Here is a 21,595-nt window from a genome sequence, read left to right as displayed (position 1 = left end):
GTATTGAAGCCTACTTCGGCAGGGCCATTCGTCAATGTTAATTTCAGGGTGACCCGAGGGTCAGATGATTCGGTTCATATGTTTTCACTGGCTGATCTACCGAACCTGAATCCCCACGACTGGATTCTTCTAAACAACATTCTGCTCTCCAATCCACAGCAGTATGAGCCAATTATTGATCATATCAAGAGAATGGTAGCTTCCTACATTCATGAGGTTCCTAAGATGGATCAGGAGGTTGCTCTTGTTATGAGGAAAAGGCCTATAGTCAAACCCATTGGAACATCATGCGATGCTACCCAGATGAAGATGGGCAAGATTGATTCTAAGTATCGTGCTGTTATGTTCACTAGACAAGACAATCAGAAGTTCGTGTTCTATCTTGATGACAAACACCTGTTTTCCACGTCTTGCTTGGAGCATATTTTGGATATCATCCACAGGTGGAAACAGAACAAAGCAACAGATAAGAAGAACTTCACGGATATGCTTCGGTGGTACATTGATTTCCGTCATACTCTTCTTGCTATCATACCGAAGATCTTCAAAACCGTGAAGAAGGTTACTGTTGCTCAACCCATTTGATCTCTCGCCTCTATTGACGCAAAGGGGGAGATTGTTGAGTCTAGGGTGTTGCGTATTTGGGCTCGTGTTATAGTCCATCATGTATTCACGGTTTGGGCCAGTCCAACCGTGTTTTGTCTTTAGGGTTAGTATATATAGTGCATGCATGCTTAGTTATTATTAAGCTTCTCATTGATTGTTTTGCTATTATTGCACTGTAACCCTAGCACACCTCTACAGTCGAAGTTCTTCATCAAGCTCTTCTGAGGTGGAGCATAATTTAATCATCCGACATTCGTTTGATTCATTCTCATGTTCTTTTATTACTTTATATTTTGTTTATCTGTTAAGACTCTGTCGATCTAATAGCGCATTATTCACATCAATATCGAACCGGAAAATCACTTACTTTATTTACAATAAACATGTTTCTTGTTTCTTCGGCTTAAGTGTTTATTTAAAAAATATCGAACCAAAATGTAACATCCTAGATTGTCAAAAGTAGAAAGTATCAGTTGTTCGCAATCTATAAGGCCGGTGGGAGTGGCCTCGACAACCAACTCGGTAACCTCGGCGAACACCGGGCCGAGGACTCGGCAACTCGGTAGAATTGTGTCGAGTTGTTTCTTCTTCCTCCCTTCTTCCCTCCTTCCTTCTACCCCACTCGGCATCCATATCCTCCTCTCTTCTCCGGTTCTTCTTTTCTTAGCCGGAGCTGAAGTGGAGTTCGGTGCACTCGGCACCACTCCCCTCAGGCTAAATGCCCACATTTAATGGCAACACAATGGGATATTTATATGTAGTTTTTCTAGTTAAACTAATGTCTTACACCATTTAAGACACAACACCAAATATCGGTCTATATCCTATCAACTTTTGATAGATATATACATGTATATTTCTTATTGGCGGTGTAAATACATTACGAGTCATTGACAAAAACGTGATGTATCGTATGAAAAATAAGTAATTTGTACATAACATTTTTTATCTATACATAATAATTTAGCTTTATATGATTGTATAGTACAACTTTTTAAAGTATAAATTGTTGTGTATGGTGAAAAAGTACGTGTTATTTCCATAAAAGTTTTCATCTATCATACTATCATACTATACTTATAAAGGAGGCATTTTTCCTTGAACCTCATGCATTTGAAACCCCCTCAAAAATTTGCAAACACCTCATGCATTTGAAATCTCTTATTTTAATGAATATCACTCAAATGTCTCTTAATAATGATTAACAATTCAAATGTTTTATAACTTATATAATATATTTAATAAACAATTAATGGATAATCTACTATAAAAAGATCAATCTCTTTGAGTAGACACACAAATACAAATCACATACAAAATTCACAAAGATAAAAAGTTTAAAGTTTTTTGTTTTGGTTTGAGGACTTTGGACCATTTTTCGAGCCATGTTATTATGTTGAAGTTTTTAATTTGTAAGTTTGTTATATACTAATTCTTTTTTGTATTTTCTTGGTTTAAGTATTCTTTTAACAATATCATTGTATGTTGTGGTTGGATTTTTAAAGTAAATTATCGATCATATGTTATAGAATGTGATATATATAATATTTAATTAACTATTGTATACATGTTTGTATGTTCGTGTTGCTTCAAAGCAATAATTAATTAAAAATCATGGATATGTTATATTATACAAATTATCCATGTAAGCCTCTTTTAAAATGCAAATTGTCTATCTTATCACATTATATTTTAGTAGATGTTTAACATTTTAATTATAATAATAAGTGCTTTTTAAAAGTTTCTTTCACTTATTAATAATAGTGAGTGGTTTTAAAATTAATGAACAATAATTATAAATAATAAAATCAAATTATAAAAATCATGGATATGTTATAAATTACATTTAGCTACAAATAAATTGTATTTTAAATGAACATCATTATTAAAATTAGAAAATGATCACATAAGTAAAAATATAATTAATCAATCATAATAATTGTTAAAAATAATACTAAATAGATAATTATATTTAATTCTATTAATGAGGAAGGTGGGTTGATGTCAATAAATATTATTGTTCAAAATAATTGAGATTATATATATATATATATATATATATATATATATATATATATATATATATATATATATAAATCAGTGTAAAAATATTATCTCAAAATTAATGTCAAGAACATAACCATTTTAAACATATATTTTTCAATATTTTAACAATATATTTTTAACCTGCGCTGCACAACGCGCGAGAATTCGTCTAATATATCTTATAATAGAAACATGCACCGCATTGATTTGAAACTCCTTTGTCTTATCATATTTTCAAATGACTTTCCAAATGTCTATTAATAATTATGAGTAATTGATTTAGCATTAAACACCAAATATACTATATAAACTCTTAGATGTAAGAAGGATGTCATAAAAAATGAAAAGAAAAAATTTCAATGTGCACAATTCTTTTAGAACATATTAGTAGTGATGGAGTCCCTAAAAGAACTCTACAAGTCAAGGTTGTGGATGAATGTATCATTTTTTACTCATAGTTTGATCGTGTTAGATTTTTTTTTCCAGTAGTGGTGTGCAATTCGAGTTGTGGTTTGCAATTTTCGAAGTTACATGTGAGAACATCATCATTAGTCTATTTGTTTTTCTCTCTTCGTTTTTGTTATGAATATTTCAATATGCTTCGTTTTTTCTTATATTTTTGTTTCCTTTTATATTTACATTTGTACAACTCAAAAGTTTTTGTAACTTATGGTTAGTAATTGGTAGTGACTTTTTATTTTCTCTCATTTATATACAATGTATCCGTATTAGTAATATATAAATAAGTTTTCTCGCAAACAATCATGTGTTTTAAGATATTTGTGATTAAAATATGAGAGTTGAAAAAAAGTGTTTTGCCACATTATGGTTATTATTGTTAACGTATCCCTCAGGGAGAACGTCAAAAAAGGAGAAGTCTAACTAACGCCAGGCTTGGCTGGGTCAGAACCCGGTTAGACTCAGACCGAGGCCAAGGCCGGGCCTTCGCCAACGCAAAGATTACTGGCATGACGGTTAAGGTGCAGAACCGTGCCTTAAACCCTTCTCCAAGGAATAACACCCGACAAACGTGGGGCCAATCAGAGTGTTCCACTTACCCATCTGACGATAGCTACGGTCATCATAATATCAAAAGATTCCCCTCTAGCCAATGAGGGGATGAGGCAAAAAGACGTGACGGAAGATCCTCCAATATGGGTCCACCACGTCACACCTCACGAGGGAATGCTCAACAGAATCAGTTAAGGGGCACGAGCCTCTCAAATAGGTATAAAAGGATCCTTCTTCCTCACGAAGAAGGGGACAAACTCTTTTTCCTGTGATTTACTCTTACTTCTCTAAGATCTCATTCTAACTTGATCGTCAGAACTTCGTCCCGGGAATTCCTCCCGGACGTCGACTAACGATCATCTTTCTCTTTTGTACTGTGATATTAGGAGACGGAACCTGCACGAAACCTATCAACAAAATCAATCAAAGCATCTATGAAATATCACAACATTTGGTGCCATCTGGGCGTATCTCTAGAATGATACATCCACTAAACAAACCGAAAGAGTAACGATGGCAGGTGAAATCCTAGTGGCGTTGGGAGCAGTGGAGAGAAGTCCCCTGCGTCCAATGCATCCATTCGATGGGGGGAAAACTTTAGTTCAGGAAGGGCACGCTTCAAAACATACACCAGTTTCATAGACGCCATCCAGCTCTGCAGCTGAAATGGCGGCAACTTGTATAACCAGCCTATCGCGCTCAACAGCTAACTCAGCTCCGCAAGTAGCGATCGTAACCACAACCCCACAAATCATCGCAACACAACAAACATCAATCCCTCTTTCGCAACAACAATCCTTCCCACATACTTCAGGCACCGACACCTAGATCCCTGACACTATTCAACCGCAGCCACAATATCCCCCGATGGTCTACCCATATGCCACCATGTCAAGTTTGCCTCAAGTGCCGCTATTCGTACAACAACCACCGATCTTCAATCCGCTTGTACAATAGAACCCAGGTTCAATCCCTACACCGTCTTAGCCGTAAGTCACAGCGGCGCAGACCTCAATCAACCAGGGATCCGGTTCTTATGGATCCGATGTTCAGTTCTCAATAGCATCTGAATTCAACCCCTTCGTAGCAGCCACTCAACCGTTCAATCCGTACACGCAGCAATACACAGGGGCAAACCCATATATGGCTCCCCCGGTGGGGCAATACGGAATCCAACAATTTGGATTGCTGCCAAACCCACAGCAGTACCAACCGTACATCTTGCCGGTGGCCATGCATAACCATATGTACGCGATCCCCTATCAGATGCAACAACACATGGCCTTTAGAGGTACGCTATACTCGTACATGGACAACCCCATACGAAGCGCAAGCTCTAATTTCATCCATGAACTGCTGTAATACGAGATCTCACAGACTGCGATGATCCCGAACATGCCAAAGTACCACGATACTACATACCTAGACAACCACATCGATAACTACGAGTGGACGATGACATCTCTTAAGATGGATCGTTTCTTCACCTGTACTTATTTCCCCTGCACTTTAACAGGAAATGCAGGCAAGTGGTTCAAGTCTCTAAGGTCGGGCAGTATCTCGAGTTTTGAGCAGCTAAAATACCTTTTCCTCAACAACTTCATGGAGTTGAGGAAAGGAAAAGGGGACGCCAACTATGTGATGGCGTGTAAACAAAAAGAAGGAGAATCGATTCGTGACTATTACGGTCGATTCATGCTAGCTACCTTGAATGTTCCAGGAAATGAAGAGATCCTGGTAACAGGCGCCTTCGCCCAAGGTTTACTTCCTGGATCCCTATCGAGGAAGATGCAAGGAACAATCCCTAGATCCAGGGATGAACTCAAGTTCTGTGGGGAAAAATACCTGCGACAGATCGAAGGGGAAGAGCAAAAGGAGGCCAATCTCAAAGCTGTAGCTAAGACATATCTCAAACAGGAGGAAGCGGCGTCCCGGCCGAACTCAGCCCAGCAGGAGAGGCAGGATGGCAACCAACAGAGGCACAATCGCCACTCCAGGCACTTGTCGAGGAGATATAGACTGTTCAACAGGGATGATAACAGGAGTGGTCATAACGATGTGCATACGATCAATAAGACTCCAGCAAAGGAGAGCAAGGACAAAACCCAAGTTCTGTGAGTATCATAAAAGCAAAACACATGATACCAACGAGTGCACGGTATTGAAGCGGGAGATTGATGAGAAACAACTAGTAGGAAACATCATTGACATAGCAAAAGACCTCAGGGCAAAATTTGACGAGGACAAGAACCAACCCAAATATCAAAAGGATGGGGGAAAGGACCACGAAAGGAGGGCAGAGATACTTACCATCACCGGGCCCCGCTCATGTAGCAACCGCCAAAGCCAGCACGTAGGCGGGAAGGTATACCATCAAAACATCCTCAACATAGCATTTTCGATGAACGACCCCATGCCAGAGCATTGGGATCCAAATGACCCATTGCACATCACCGACTTCATTAGCCAAAACTGTGTTGAGCAAGTGTACATCAATACCGGAATCAGTGTCAACATGATTTATGAACACTGCCTTCGGCGGTTACCAATTAAATGGAAAAAACACCTTCAGCCACCACGCCAGGGCCCCCTAGTTGGGTTGACCGGTCACGACATCTGGCCAAAAAGAACAAGCACGCTCCCATTTACATTGATTAGTCAGGATGCGGCACAACAAATAACAAGTGTGCTCGAATTCTCGGTTGTTGATCGCCCGAATGAACACAACATTCTACTAGGCCAGTCAACGCTTTTGCAGCTAAAAGCGATCCCATCTACTCTTCACGGTATTATCAAATTCAGCACGAGTGACAGATCGGCAACAGTAGTAGCAACCAAGATAGACACTAGACGCGATGCCCAACGAGAAAGGAAGCAAGAAACCCAATTGTGTAGAAGCGAGTGTTGCCAGAAGGTGGAGGATCCACAGCGGAGGTCTGTGGCAGAACAAGTGCTGACCCATGAGTCAAGGAAAAGACAAAGATATGTATTCAGTCGGATCACCACATCCCTCCTACAGAAAGAAACGGTCGTTGACCTGAGGATGGATCAGCCAAAGTATGGAGCGAAAATTGCAAAGAAAAGAAGCACCTACCCATGGGTAAGGGCACCAGCCTGACCCGCAATCGACGACCGAACGATGCCCAACCAGGGAGCGATTAGGGACTCGAAGTAGATCTTGGTTGATGTCGAACGTGAACCAAAATCCCGTGGAACAAAAAAGATAAGCGCCTGGCACAACAAAAGTAGAGGCAGAGTGCCACTCATTTTAACAAGCAAGGCTTCCCATATAAGAGAATGGTCAAGGGCCTCTGATGAACTAGACAACACCCCAAGTGACAATGTGACACGCAAGGTCGACAGGTGTGCAGAAAAGCGCAGGTGGCACTCTCACCCGGCCAAGGGGAGGCGCTTCCCACAGTCTCAACACACGCTGGGTCAAGAAGAAAGGAAAGTGCAAGCGCCTCCAGAACAGGAAAGATGAAAGTCCGCCCTCTCACGCTGGGCCCCGATGGTAGAAACAAGAGAAAATACCAACCTGTCAAGAAACACTGGCAGCAAATGAGGAAAAAGCGCACAGTCGTGATGAGGTAGTCATAGCAGAACAATCAATGAAAAATAAATCAGAGGCCGAGAAAAAGGAGTATGGTCAAACTCCTCACAGGATAACCATACTCCAGGTGCTAACGCAAAAACCAGGCATGCACCCTGATAATTAGACATTTAGAGTCTATTGTTTCATGTTTTATGTAACACCTGGTTCCTGGTACGTATTTAAAATTGAGTAATTTCATGTTTTGCTCTGGGACTTGGCGAGTTGGAGGCCCAACTTGTCGAGTAGACCGGATTTCTGGTCGCGAGGGTTAAGTGACTTGCTTGACGAGTCGGGAGTCCGACTCGACGAGTAGGGCTATCTGGATGAAACCCTAATATTTAGGCTTTGCACCCTATTTAAACACCTTAAGTGGTTCCCTTTACAACCTCCAACTCCCTCAGACCAGCCCCACGAAACCCTAACCGTTTTTGAGTGATTTTGAGCTCTTTGTGCCATTTTGTGCAAGTTAGAAGGTTCAAGAGAAGAAGAAGGAGCTTGGGATTTCAAAAGGAGTAAGGAGATCCAGAGGTTTTGCTTCATTTCCTGTTTATTGGAGGTAAAAAGTCCATACCTTGCTTCTCCTTTCATTAAATACACTTTTTGGGGTAACTTAGGGTTTTTGGAAGCCATTTTGGAGCCATTCTTGGATGCAACCACGACTTTGGGATAAGAACTTCAGATCTGGAACCATTGAGGGTTCCCATGGCATAAAGGTGCCAATTTTATGGCCATGGGAAACCCATGCATCATATAAACCCCATTTTATGGCTTTTTGAGCCAAAAACCCCATGCATGGACATCAAGTTCGTAGCTTTACGTATAATATGGACCCTAGGAGGTAAGATCTATGATTTGGATGCTTTTAGACCAAGTAAAATCGACTGTATAGTTTGGGACAAAGAGGGACTCGGTGAGTCGTTCATAGGACTCGGCGAGTCGGGACGTGTTTTCCATCAAATCCTTTCTGTAAAAGGACCAGATGATAAGATTGAAGATCACTCAGTTGTCTAGGCTCATTAGGGACCTGGAAATCATAGAACTCGGCGAGTGTATGAGATAACTCGGTGAGTTCAAGGCAATGTCCCAACCATATGAAGACGGACTCGATGAGTTCAGGGAGAAATCGGCGAGTCATAGACTAACTACCTTCATACGGATGAAGATGAACTTGACGAGTTCAAGGACGAACTCGGCGAGTCAGTTGAAGAAGGTCCCGATGTTTGTTAGAGGAGAACTCGTCGAGCTCTTGCTAGACTCGACGAGTAGGGACAAGATTGTAGCACTTTGTGGACGTGGGGACTCGGTGAGTTGGTGGACCAACTCGGCGAGTCGATTCAACCAGATGTTGACTTTGACCAAAGTTGACTTTGACCAAGGTTTTGACCTTGACTTTGACTTGGACTTGAGTTGACCCTTGTAGGGGTTATGAGTATGAAATGGTAACTTAAAAATGATGTTGTGTAGGGATCGAGGATTCGAGAAGAGATAATTTCCGTACCGAGGACAGTGCAGACACTACACGACATTGAGGTGAATTACCTTCCAGTAGAAGTGGGTCTAAGGCACCAAGGCCGACCCACTAGTAGTTGATTACAGTTGAGATGATTGTGTTTGTGATAATTGTCTGGTTTGCTATTACTTGATGTGTTCTATGTGCTAGTATGATATATTCTATGTGATAGTGGTAGTAGGAGGGGAGTAGTCCCCCGATTCGGTCGTTAGGACCGAAGGGTAGGTCGGACACCCCAGATATGTCTGACAGCATGATTATGATACTTTATTATGTGATAGTGGTAGGGGTGAAATAGTCCCCGTGACCGGGTGAGATAGACCGGAGGGTAGACAGGCACCCCAGAATGGCCTGACACCGGTAGGTCAGCACCCCAAAATGGCTTGACATGGGTAGGTCAGCACCTCAGAATGGCTTGACATGGGTAGGTCGGGCACCCCAGAATTGCCCGAAGGTTTGTATGTTGTATGGTATGTGGTATGATGGGGGAACTCACTAAGCTTTGTGCTTACGGTTTTCATTTTTGGTTTCAGGTACCTCTTCATCTCAGGGGAAGGAGTCGGCAGGGTAGCAGCGCATCGCACACACATGATTCCGAATTTGAGAACCCTAGGATTGTACTATGACATTATGGTTTTTGAGACATGTAAACATGGTTTTTTGGTTTGATGTGATATCAGTAATGTTTTCCTCAAACAATTTTACAAGTATTATAATTAAAAACAAAAATTTCCGGTCTTGAATTTTGGGATGTTACAAGTTGGTATCAGAGCCTTGGTTTGAGGGATTCGGACACACCTTCGGGGGTGTCTGGACTCAAATCGAGGGCTTGAAGGATTTTCACAAGAAAAATAGTTTTCTAAAATTTAAAAATAAGGAGTTTTGGAGAAAGAACAAGGTGTGTGATGCGTGCGACTGGCCGAGCTCAAGTAAACTTTCCCCAAGATACCCATACATGATATGTTATGCTATATGATATGATTATAAGAACTGCATTCTAGACTAGAGCTAAGGATCTAAGGAGGATGCCTTGTATGCCTGTTATGTGATATTGAGAACTGCATGCTAGATTAGGGCTAAGGATCGAGGAAGGATGCCTTATATGCCTGTTGTATGAGTTTATTGAGCTATATGCTAGGTTTAGTTAGTCAGCATTATGATAGCCTGATTAGGTTATGCATGGTAACGGTTACTCAATGCACGAATGCTGCTTGCTTTGTGCTTATAGGGTTTCCAGCTAGCTTTAACTATCTAGTAAGCGAATATGTAATAGTATTCACAAGCTAGTTAGGGAAAGAAGGTAGGGACTCCTTATGCAGCTGATGGCGGAGAGTAGGTCGTATAGTGCCCTAGGACAAGCCTAGGATGAGATTAGTTTGGAAAGCAGTATTAGTAGAAGGGACTTGGTGAAGTCGAAGCAATCCTTGAGGAAAGTACGGATAGATGTGGAAGGTAGTATGGGCTCGTAATACTGGAAGCAGAGGATACGTACTCGAATCAAGGAGGGCTAAGATAGAACCAGGAAACTTGGAGAGTGTGTGAGACCTCTCGAGAGTATGTATGACCCTGACGTTTATGTGTTTATTTCAGTATGGCGATTACGCGACATGGAGCAGGAGGTTCAGGGTCTGGATCAGGATCAGGATCAGGCTCGGGTGCGGGATCCGAGCAGGTTGATGACGGGCTATGCGAGTTCATCGCGTCTGAGATCACGAGAGGTGTCCTTGAGGCGACCCCGGTCATCTTCGGGTCGATTAAGGAGGGGATTATTGAGCTGATGGAGGATCGCCTCCGGACATTCAGGAGTGACTTGGCGTCCAACCAGTCGGGTACGCGCACACTGTCCTTCAAGGACTTCAGGGGGAGTGGTGCACCAGACTTTCATGGGGCGAAGCACCCTATTGTTTCCAGGAGATAGATCGCAGACATCGAGTATGCGTAGTTGACGAGCTTTTGCCCGGAGGGGTCGAAGGTCTGCTTTGCTGCGGGTTGTTTGAGAGACAGAGCTAGGGATTGGTGGGAGTCAGTTGGTGACTCACTGGGAGCCCCAGCCATCGAGGCTATAACTTGGTCGGACTTCGTGACCAGGTTTACGGCTGAGTTTGAGCTAGCTGTGGAGCTTCAACAGCTAACCAGGGAGTTTCTTGACATGAGACAGACTATGGAGATGGTGGCGGAGATCACCGCCAAGTTCCGAGAGAGGGAATTATTGGTACCTCAGCATGAAGGGGATGAGGATATGCGGAAGACCCGCCATCATGATAAGTTGAGGCTTGATATTCGGGAGCATGTCAGCTACTCAGACTGTCCGACCCTGGAGTCCATGATTTCTAGGGCGAAGGAGAGGGAGATTGATTTAGAGCCCCTCAAGAAGAGGAAGGCAGAGGCGCAACAGGTTACTGGGGCTTCGGGGAAGAAACCCACGGGATCCGACACGAGGTCGAAGGGCCAGCTGGGCCAGAGCCGCTGCAGGAAATGCGGCAGGCCGCATGAGGGAGCTTGTAGAGCGGGATCATCAGGCTGCTACAAGTGCGGCAAGACGGGGCACTCTGGCAGGGATTGTACTGCCCCTTCCCCCACTGTTCAGACGTCAGACCTGATTTGCTTTCATTGCAATTAGAGGGGCCATAAAAAGGCCAACTGCGCTAGGCTGACAGCAACAGCAGCAGCAACGCAAGTGGTGGCGCCAACTCCAGCGATTACGTAGGTTACGGATGGCAGGAAGGTCAAGTCAGAGGCTCCATTGGTGAGGAGTCAATCTTTCCAGTTGACAACCAAGGAGGCACGCGCCGCACCCGATGTGGTGACAAGTATGATTTCTTCTCTCTAGCTTGTATTATATGTCGCTTGTTATATTGATATGCCATGTTATATGTTTGTTTAGGATCGTTCCATGTGAACGGTATCCCAGTTCAGGTGTTGTTTGCTTCGGGTGCTACCCGATCTTTTGTCTCTCTTGCGCTTAACAAGAGGTTCCATGAGTCTTCGAGCATGTTAGATTGCCCTCTAAAGGTTGAGATTGCGGACGGCCGATCAGTTCGAGTAGCAGAGGTTTTCAGGGATTATGTTTTGAGGTTGTTCGAGGAGCGCTACTTGGTAGACTTGGTTCCCACACCATTGCGGGGGAACAAGGTTATTATAGGTATGGATTGGTTGAGCCCCAAAGGGGCAGTGATCGAATGCACGCAGCAGTTGGTCCGGGTCAGGACCCCAAGTGGGGGAGAGCTGGTGATTTATGGCGAGAGGCCACAACGTGGACCAACTTTATGTTTAGCAGCGAGAGCTAGGCGCTATCTCCATCAGGGGTGCGCAGGGTATGTCACCTATGTTTTGGATACCCGAGAGGCGGGTAAGGCGACAGTGAGTGATGTACCGGTGGTACAAGAGTACACATATGTATTCCCAGAGGAGCTGCATGGGATACCTCCGGAGAGGAAGGTAGAGTTCAGGATCAACCTAGTCCCTGGTACGGCTCTGATAGCCAAGGAACCGTATCGGTTGGCTCCTCCTGAGATGCATGAATTGTCTACACAGCTGCAAGAGCTGTTAGACAAGGGATTCATCAAACCAAGCAGTTCACCCTGGGGAGCCCCGATTCTATTTGTGAAGAAGAAGGACGGGTCGCATCGGATGTGTATAGATTACCGGGAGCTGAATAAGGTGATGGTGAAGAACCTTTACCCACTCCCGAGGATTGATGATCTCTTTGACCATCTTCAGGGAGCATCTTGGTTCTCCAAGATTGATCTGCGTTCAGGTTATCATCAGATGAGGGTTAGAGAGGAGGATGTGCAGAAGACTGCTTTTCGGACGCGATATGGTCACTATGAGTTCGTGGTGATGCCTTTCGGGCTCACCAATGCTCTTGCCGCGTTCATGGATCTCATGAACCGCGTGTGCAGACTGATGTTGGATTGGTCTATGATAGTTTTCATTGATGACATCTTGGTTTATTCCAAGACGTTGGAGCAACATGAGGAGCACTTGCGCGAGGAAGGAGAGCTTGTATGCCAAGTTCTCCAAGTGTGAGTTCTGGTTACGCGAGGTGCAGTTTCTTGGGCACCTTGTCAACCATAATGGGATTTCGGTCGACCTGGCCAAAGTAGAGGCCGTGATGAGGTGGGAGGTTCCGAGGTCTTCATCTGAGATTCAGAGCTTCCTGGGACTGGCAAGTTACTATCGGAGATTCATTCAGGACTTCTCCAAGATAGTCATGCCTTTGACCCGGTTGACAAGGAAAGTCGTGGTCTTTCGCTGGGGGCCTGAGCAGCAGGCCGCATTTGAGACACTGAAACAAAGATTGTGCGAGGCGCCAATCTTAGCCCTGCTGGAGGGCGTGGATGATTTTGTGGTGTATTGAGATGCGTCCATCTCGGGTTTGAGCGCGGTATTGATGTAGAGGGGGCATGTTATCGCCTACGCTTCGAGGCAGCTGAAGCCTCATGAGGCGAACTATCCGACGCATGACTTGGAGTTGGGGGCAGTTGTTTTTGCCCTGAAGATTTGGCGTCATTACGTCTATGGGGTCCGCTGTACTATTTACACGGACCATAAGAGTTTGAGGTACATCATGGATCAGCCAAATCTTAATATGAGACAGCGTCGATGGCTAGATGTGGTGAAGGATTACGATTGTGAGATCCTCTACTACCCGGGGAAGGCCAATGTCGTGGCCGATGCGCTTAGTTGCAAGGCAGCTCCGATCAGGGATATATGCTTGAGGATGACAGTGGTGACTCCGCTATTGGAACGGATCCGAGAGGCCCAGCAGGAGGTTATGAAGGAGGAACATCGTAAGAGTGAGCGTATTGTGGGTCAGGTTCCCTCCTTCGATTATGACAGTAGTGGATTGTTGACACTACACCGTAGGTTGTGGGTCCCTTATCATGGAGGTGTACGCCAGGTATTGATGGAGGAGGCGCACAAATCCAGGTTTTCCATTCATCCCGGGGCGACGAAGATTTACAGGGATCTTCGTCTTGATTATTGGTGGCCCTGCATGAAGCAGGATGTAGCTTGGTATGTTGAGAGATGCCTGACCTGTAGGAAGGTGAAGGCCGAGCACCAGAGGCCGCACGGCAAAACCCAGCTGTTGGATATCCCGATGTGGAAATGGGAAGATATCCCTATGGATATCCTCACAAAGCTTCCCAGGACCGCGCGGGGAGTGGATTCGATTTGGGTCATCGTGGATCGATTGACCAAGAGCGCCCATTTCATTCCGATTCAGGAAAGCATTTAGGCCGAGAAGTTGGCCGATATCTATATTCGGGAGGTAGTGGCTCGGCACGGAGTGCCAGTCTCGGTGGTTTCTGATAGAGACGTGCAGTTTACTTCCAGATTCTGGAAGAAGTTTCACGACGAGCTAGGTACTCGTTTGCACTTTAGCACCGCTTTTCACCCGCAGACGGATGGTCAGAGCGAGCGGACCATCCAGACCTTGGAGGATATGATATGGGCATGCATGTTAGACTTTGGAGGTAGTTGGGATACTTACTTCCTTTAGCAGAGTTTTCCTATAATAATAGCCGTCACGTGAGTATCGACCGTCCTCCGTTCGAGATGTTGTACGGGAGGAAGTGCAGGACCCCGATATGCTGGGGTGAGGTTGGACAGAGGGTCATGGGGAGTACCGAAGTGGTATTCAAGACTACAGAGAGGATCCAACAGGTTCGGAGCAGGCTTCAGACTGCTCAGAGTCGGAAGAAAAGTTATGCCGACAAGCGTCGTTCGGACCTGGAGTTCGAGGTCGGAGATATAGTGCTCCTGAAGGTGTCGTCGTGGAAAGACGTCATTCGGTTCAGGAAGCGGGGAAAGTTGGTCCCCAGGTACATTGGACCTTTCAGGGTTGTAGCCTGGGTGGGCAAGGTGGCGTATAGGCTGGATCTGCCAGCTGAACTCAGTCATATTCACAACACTTTTTACGTCTCCCAGCTGCGAAAGTGTCTGGTAGACGATTCGGCAGTGGTGCCTTTAGAGGATATTTAGGTGGATGACAGCCTGAACTACATCGAGCGACCAGTAGCTATCCTCGACAGGAAGTTGAGGGATCTGAGGAACAAGAGGGTGGAGCTGGTAAAGGTGCAATGGCAGCACCGCAAGGGCTCGGAATGGACTTGGGAGCCAGAGGACGAGATGAGGGAGCACTACCCCGAGCTTTTTCCGGATTCAGCAGCAGACTTCGAGGACGTAGTCTAAAATAAGTGGGGGATATTTGTAACACCCGGTTCCTGGTACGTATTTAAAATTGAGTATTTCATGTTTTGCTCTGGGACTCGGCGAGTTGGAGGACCAACTCGTCGAGTAGACCATATTTCCAGTCGCGAGGATTAAGTGACCTACTCGACGAGTAGGGCCGTATGGATGAAACCCTAATATTTAGGGTTTGCACCCTATTTAAACACCTTAAGTGGTTCCCTTTACAACCTCCAACGCCCTCAGACCATCCCTACGAAACCCTAACCGTTTTTGAGTGATTTTGAGCTCTTTGTGCCATTTTGTGCAAGTTAGAAGGTTGAAGAGAAGAAGAAGGAGCTTGGGATTTCAGAAGGAGCAAGGAGATCTAGAGGTTTTGCTTCATTTCCTGTTTATTGGAGGTAAAAAGTCCAGACCTTGCTTCTCCTTTCATTAGATATTCTTTTGGGAGTGACTTAGGGTTTTTGGAAGCCATTTTGGAGCCATTCTTGGATGGAACCACGACTTTGGGATAAGAACTTCAGATCTAGAACCATTGAGGGTTCCCATGGCATAAAGGTGTCAACTTTATGGCCATGGGAAACCCATGCATCATATAAACTCCTTTTTATGGCTTTTTGAGCCAAAAACCCTATGCATGGACATCAAGTTCATAGCTTTAGGTATAATATGGACCCAAGGAGGTTAGATCTATGATTTGGATGCTTTTAAACCAAGTAAAATCGACTGTATAGTTTGGGACAAAGAGGGACTCGGCGAGTCGTTCATAGGACTCAGCGAGTCGGGACGTGTTTTCCATCAAATCCTTTCTGTTAAAGGACCAGATAAGAAGATTGAATATCACTCAGTTGTCTAGGCTCATTAGGGACCTGGAAATCATAGAACTCGACGAGTATATGAGATAACTCGGCGAGTTTAAGGCAATGTCCCAACCAAATGAAGACGGACTCGATGAGTTCAGGGAGAACTCGGCGAGTCATAGACTAAATACCTTCATACAGATGAAGATGAACTCGACGAGTTCAAGGACGAACTCGGCGAGCCAGTTGAAGAAGGTCCTGATGTTTGTTAAAGGAGAACTCGTCGAGCTCTTGCTAGACTCGATGAGTAGGGACGGGATTGTAGCACTTTGTGGACGTGGGGACTCGGCGAGTCGAGTCAACCAGATGTTGACTTTGACCAACATTTTGACCTTGACTTTGACTTGGACTTGAATTGACCCTTGTAGGGGTTATGAGTATGAAATGGTAACTTAGAAAGGATGTTGTGTAGGGATCTAGGAGTCGAGAAGAGTTGATTTCCATACCGAGGACAGTGCAGACACTACACGACATTGAGGTGAGTTACCTTCCAATAGAAGTGGGTCTAAGGCACCAAGGCCGACCCACTAGTAGTTGATTACAGTTGAGATGATTGTCTTTGTGATAATTGTTTGGTTTGCTATTACTTGATGTGTTCTATGTGCCAATATGATATATTCTATGTGATAGTGGTAGTAGGAGGGGGGTAGTCCGCCGATTCGGTCATTAGGACCGAAGGGTAGGTCAGACACCCTAGATATGTCTGACAGCATGATTATGATATGTTATTATGTGATAGTGGTAGGGGTGAAATAGTCCCCATGACCGGGTGAGATAGACCGGAGGGTAGACAGGTGCCCCAGAATGGCCTGACACGGGTAGGTCAGCACCCCATAATGTCTTGACATGGGTAGGTCAGCACCCCAGAATGGCTTGACATGGGTAGGTCGGACACCCCAGAATTTCCCGACAGTTTGTATGTTGTATGGTATGTGGTATGATGGGGGATCTAACTAAGCTTTGTGCTTACGGTTTTTAGTTTTGGTTTCAGGTACCTCTTCATCTAAGGGGAAGGAGCCGGTAGGGTAACAGCGCATCACACACACATGATTCCACATTTGAGAACACTGGGATTGTACTCTGACATTATACTATTTGATATTATGGTTTTTGAGATATGTGACCATGGTTTTGTGGTTTGATGTGATATTAGTAATGTTTTCCTCAAACAATTTTACAAGTATTATAATTAAAAACAAAAATTTTCGGTCTCGAATTTTGGGATGTTACATTTTACTTACTTTGTTTTTCTTAAGAGTTAATATAATTTGCATTTCGAAAGAGCTTTCCAGAATTCTGTTTAACTAATTGCAAAAACGCAAAGTAAAGAGGTTATGCATATTTTCCAAGTAGCAACAATGGCTGATCACCTACGCTACTTGAGCAAAATCTATGCAAGGATGCAACCGTAGGACTTAAAAGAGTCATAATCTTTACCTACAATGTGCCAATAACGTCTCAGAGCTGAGAATACATAAATCCCAATTAATGGCACAAACAAAGGGGTTCTAAAAGATTCATAACCTTTCCCCTGACAATTGGATATTAAAAGGTCGTGAGGTGACGATCTCGGCCAGTATACAAGTAGCTAAACCTCAAAATATAGTCAAGAAAATTAAGCAACATATGTTGAATTGACATAAAAAAAGCCTGATTACAACATACAAATCAGTGCAATATGAGTCAAAAGTAGCGATTATACGACGTCTGAAGCACACATTAACCAATTAATGCAAGCCCTAGAACAAGGGAGTGTGCGGAAAAGAATCACAATATAAACGTCGAATAACCCTAGCCTAAAGATACCACAGGCTAATTCAAAATATGTATAAAAAAGAAAAGAGGAAAAGAACACTTCCATGCCAAATACAAAACAAAATACACAGTTCATGGTTATTAACAACCAATGTTCTTCCCTACACATATTATACATGGGGATGTAAATACATTGGAAAATTAACAGAGGGGATAAACATAAATTATTCCTCAAAGTCCAAGGAAGAGCTTCCCGGACCCGGCCTACGACAAAACTGGCAGAAGCTATCATAATCCAGCTCCCCCAGACTAAAGAGGCCAACAAAATCCGTCTCAGCAAGAGACGTAAGAGCAATATCCACCTCTTCATCCCTTCTTGCAACACACTCATGATTCGGGGCTTCGGATTCACCGGAAATGGTGGAACAAACACCTAGTTGTCTCCCCTTCTCAAACGCAAGGGCCTCACACGCCCTACGAACGCCCTGGATCCCATTAGAAAACTCTGCGCTCTCGATAACCTTATCTATGACGCGAGCCACTCCCTTCTCCAGCATCCATTGCAAACCGTCTCGGGCAACAACACCATCAACACGGGCACGAGCCAGTTGAGGTTGGCACCTAGCCAACTCGCTCGCTAACATACCCTTTTCCCGAGTAAGAGAACTCACCTGCCTTTCAAGTCGCTATGTTTGAACCTCCAAAGTGGCCATATGATCTTCTAAAGCGGCCTTCTCGCAGGCGACAATGAAATTCTGCTCAGAAGGTACTTGGCGCTCAGCCTCTTAATCCCGAAGTTTCTCCCTTGTGCTTGCCACAGCCCCTTGCAAAGTTTTTAACTGCGTTTCGTTCACGTCGGCGTGGCAAACCCGGTCGGCGGCAGCAACCATGAGGGCAGAAGCCTGAGCCGCGTCATAACGAAGGTCACCGGCCATATGAGTGTTCGATTGGCCCGCAAGCAAATTCATTATAGCAGGGGGATGAGCACAGCTGCTCCACTCCTGGGTTGTGATGTCTTCCGATAGTAAGGAATCCCTTGTAATCGCCCAGCCTGGAACATAGGCCTTAAAAGACAAGGAGTGAGACGAAGTCCCCATTTCGTCAACCAAGGAAGGCTTCTCCGGCTGGAAAGAACCTCCAGGTGAACCCCGTCCACCCCCACACACAAGCCAGAACCAAGATCAACTGCGAGTGAACCAATCAACGGTGAAGGTGGTGTCATTAAAGAACTAGACACCACCACTCTCTCCTTCTGCCCAGGCACAAAAAACCGATCACTAAGAACATCTCTGATACCACCTATAAGCTTGGTCACAGACACAGTCTTACGCACCTTACGAGGACGGAAACTCGCATCATAAGATTCAGTCTCCTCGTCCGACGATGGAACCACGCATAAATTTTGTATTTTCTGAATAGGGGCAGTACCTTTTTTTGCTTGTACCCCCGTAGGCAAGGTGGAAGAAGCCGGAACCGGTAAACGAACTGGGCAAACGACCCCAACAGCCGGTAGGGAAGGCGAAGCAGGCCCGCTAGAACCAGTATTTCTTCCTTCTGCTAAGAGCAATCCAACGAACTGTCGCATGCATCTTTCAGACACAGGAGGGGGAAGAGCCTCTACAAGATCCATCTCCCGCTGATAAAGCTTACCCCGATAGTGACCGCGCATGGCCATCTCCGAAGAAATCTTAGCTTCAGCACCTGTACAAATAAACGCCAAATATAAGAACTCATAAGCCAACAAGATACCCTGTTCCTATTCTCTTTTCTTTAAAAAAAGAAAAAAAAGGGGAGGGGGGGAAGGAGATGAGTGAATACCGCATCTCACGACGTATAAGTGCACCATCTTCCCACGAGCTCTCCAGGAGGCACTCATACTGGCCACGGAAAGAACGGAATCTTCCCAGTTCTCCCCAACGACAGTGATGTTTCCTAGTCGTTTGCCAAGGGTTAGGTTAATCCCGAACAGTTTGGGAAGACGGTCAGGAAAGTCTCGTGTTTTGTGAAACCCACACCCCACAAAGTTTCGGTTAACCCAGAACCATTGCCTCTGCCAATTTTTCTTTGGAGTATCTTGTTCAGAGAGCAACTGGTGAATGCCCCGCCTTTTCGCTAAAGTGCGGATGCCAGAATTCGTAGTTGAACAGAAAAAGTAACTGAAAACCCAAAAAGTGGGCATACAACCTAAAGATTACAAATTAGTTCATAACCTATGATCTTATTAATAGTGCTCGGGGTCAACTCGTCAACTGTCACACCCCTAAACCAAGGAAGGCGGAAATGTCCGGGGGTGGAGGACTTCATGTATAGTATCATAACAGCAATTGTAATAGTAATTCAAGCAAACACAACCAACATATATATATAATTGAAAAAAAATTACATCATTGTATGAATTACATGTTTACGAATCAATCACAATATGTTGATAAAATATGAAATAGTAGACGCCTTAGCGTCCCATCCTCAAATGCACTTGATTACCTGTTTAATGATTTCCTGAGAATACAAGTTGTTTGAAAAAGTGTCAACACAAAGGTTGGTGAGTTCATAAGCTTCTGTTTGGTATTATTAAAAGCCTTTCGTTTGTAAAAGTAGTATTTGTGTTAGAAAAATCCAATATTTTCCTTAATGTGTAAATGTAGTCTTAAAACCCAAAGACCGAAATGTACAAGTAATTTGTCATATTTATAGTAAAACAATGCAAGTTTAAATCGACATAAACTCGTTAAATTTTTAATGAAGTTCCCGTAAATTCCAATGTTTGTTAATACTTTATGTGAGTTTATTATAACCATACTATGACCAAGGTTGCCTAAAACGACGTTCTTCAAGCGTCGGAAATGTTATGACATTTGTCACCCCAGACCTATCGGTCTAACTGTTGCATGCAGTTTAGGTGTGGGTTTGTCAAACCCAATATAGATCTATACACAAGTATCACGCTCTCCCTTAAGGAGACTCTGGTTACAATACAGGACTTAATGGTAATTTGAAGTAAATGTCTCACAAAGTCATTAACGGAATTACGTGTTATGAAAACTTGGTACCGTATGGTCGTACCTTGCTTAATGAAAATATCCTTTGTATAAATGTACCCTTTTTAAATGTATGTGTTATGTAATGTATCATAAACTATACCTATTATAGTTTATCAACCAAGGGTAGTACGTGGTAATGTATGCAAACTATATTCAAAATAGTTTATTTTATGTTTGAATGTATCGATTGTACTTTGATTATAATCACTTGTTATTCTTTATATTTTATATGACCAAATCCAGTTGTAAACTGATGTGTGTCTAAATATTAAGATAAAATGTCATATATTGCAGTAACATATTGTCACATAAAGATATACACCTTGCTCAACATGTTACAAGGTGAAATGAAATTAACAGCAACTTTTCGTTAAAAACAGTTTCTGTTACCGTTCTTAGAAAATTTATAGAAAAATCATCACAGCTCTAAATCCAAATCCGCAAATTTTGAGAGTTTGGAATATGAGTCTAGTTTGTTCGTAAATTTTATCATGATTTTTAGTGATCTCTAACAGAGGTGAAAATGTTCATAATCACAGACTGGTCCGGGTTTGCCTCTGAAATGACAGGCAGTTTTGTAAAAATCACTATTAATTGTAGAAAAATCATTTGGAGATGTGCAAGTAGTCATTTTAAAGCTAAGAGTTTGAGCTACTTGCACCTGAAACAGCTTTGAAAACTAAAATATTTAAGTTGACCAAAACAGTCCGTGATTAACGTCCATCTTTTCTGATGCAATCTGTTAGAAAAAGTTTAATTGTGTTCTTGATGATTTTACTTGTATTCCCTCCTTAAAACTTAAGAAAAACATGTAAATGTATGGGTATGAACTCACCTTATGTGGTTTCAGTAGATGAAAGTGAGAGAAAGGAAGTGTTCAACTCAAGAACACTAAGAAGATGTCTTGATGATTCGAAAATCTAACACCGAATAAGATGGAACTTGTGTAAGATATCAATAATTTGAGTAGAATGGA

The sequence above is a fragment of the Lactuca virosa genome, chromosome 3 (genome assembly GCF_052849685.1).
Source record: "Lactuca virosa cultivar CGN04683 chromosome 3, Lactuca_virosa_CGN04683_v6, whole genome shotgun sequence".
Taxonomy (NCBI): Eukaryota; Viridiplantae; Streptophyta; class Magnoliopsida; order Asterales; family Asteraceae; genus Lactuca; species Lactuca virosa.
The sequence above is the reverse complement of the archived record's forward strand: the minus strand, read 5'-3'. Positions refer to the sequence as shown.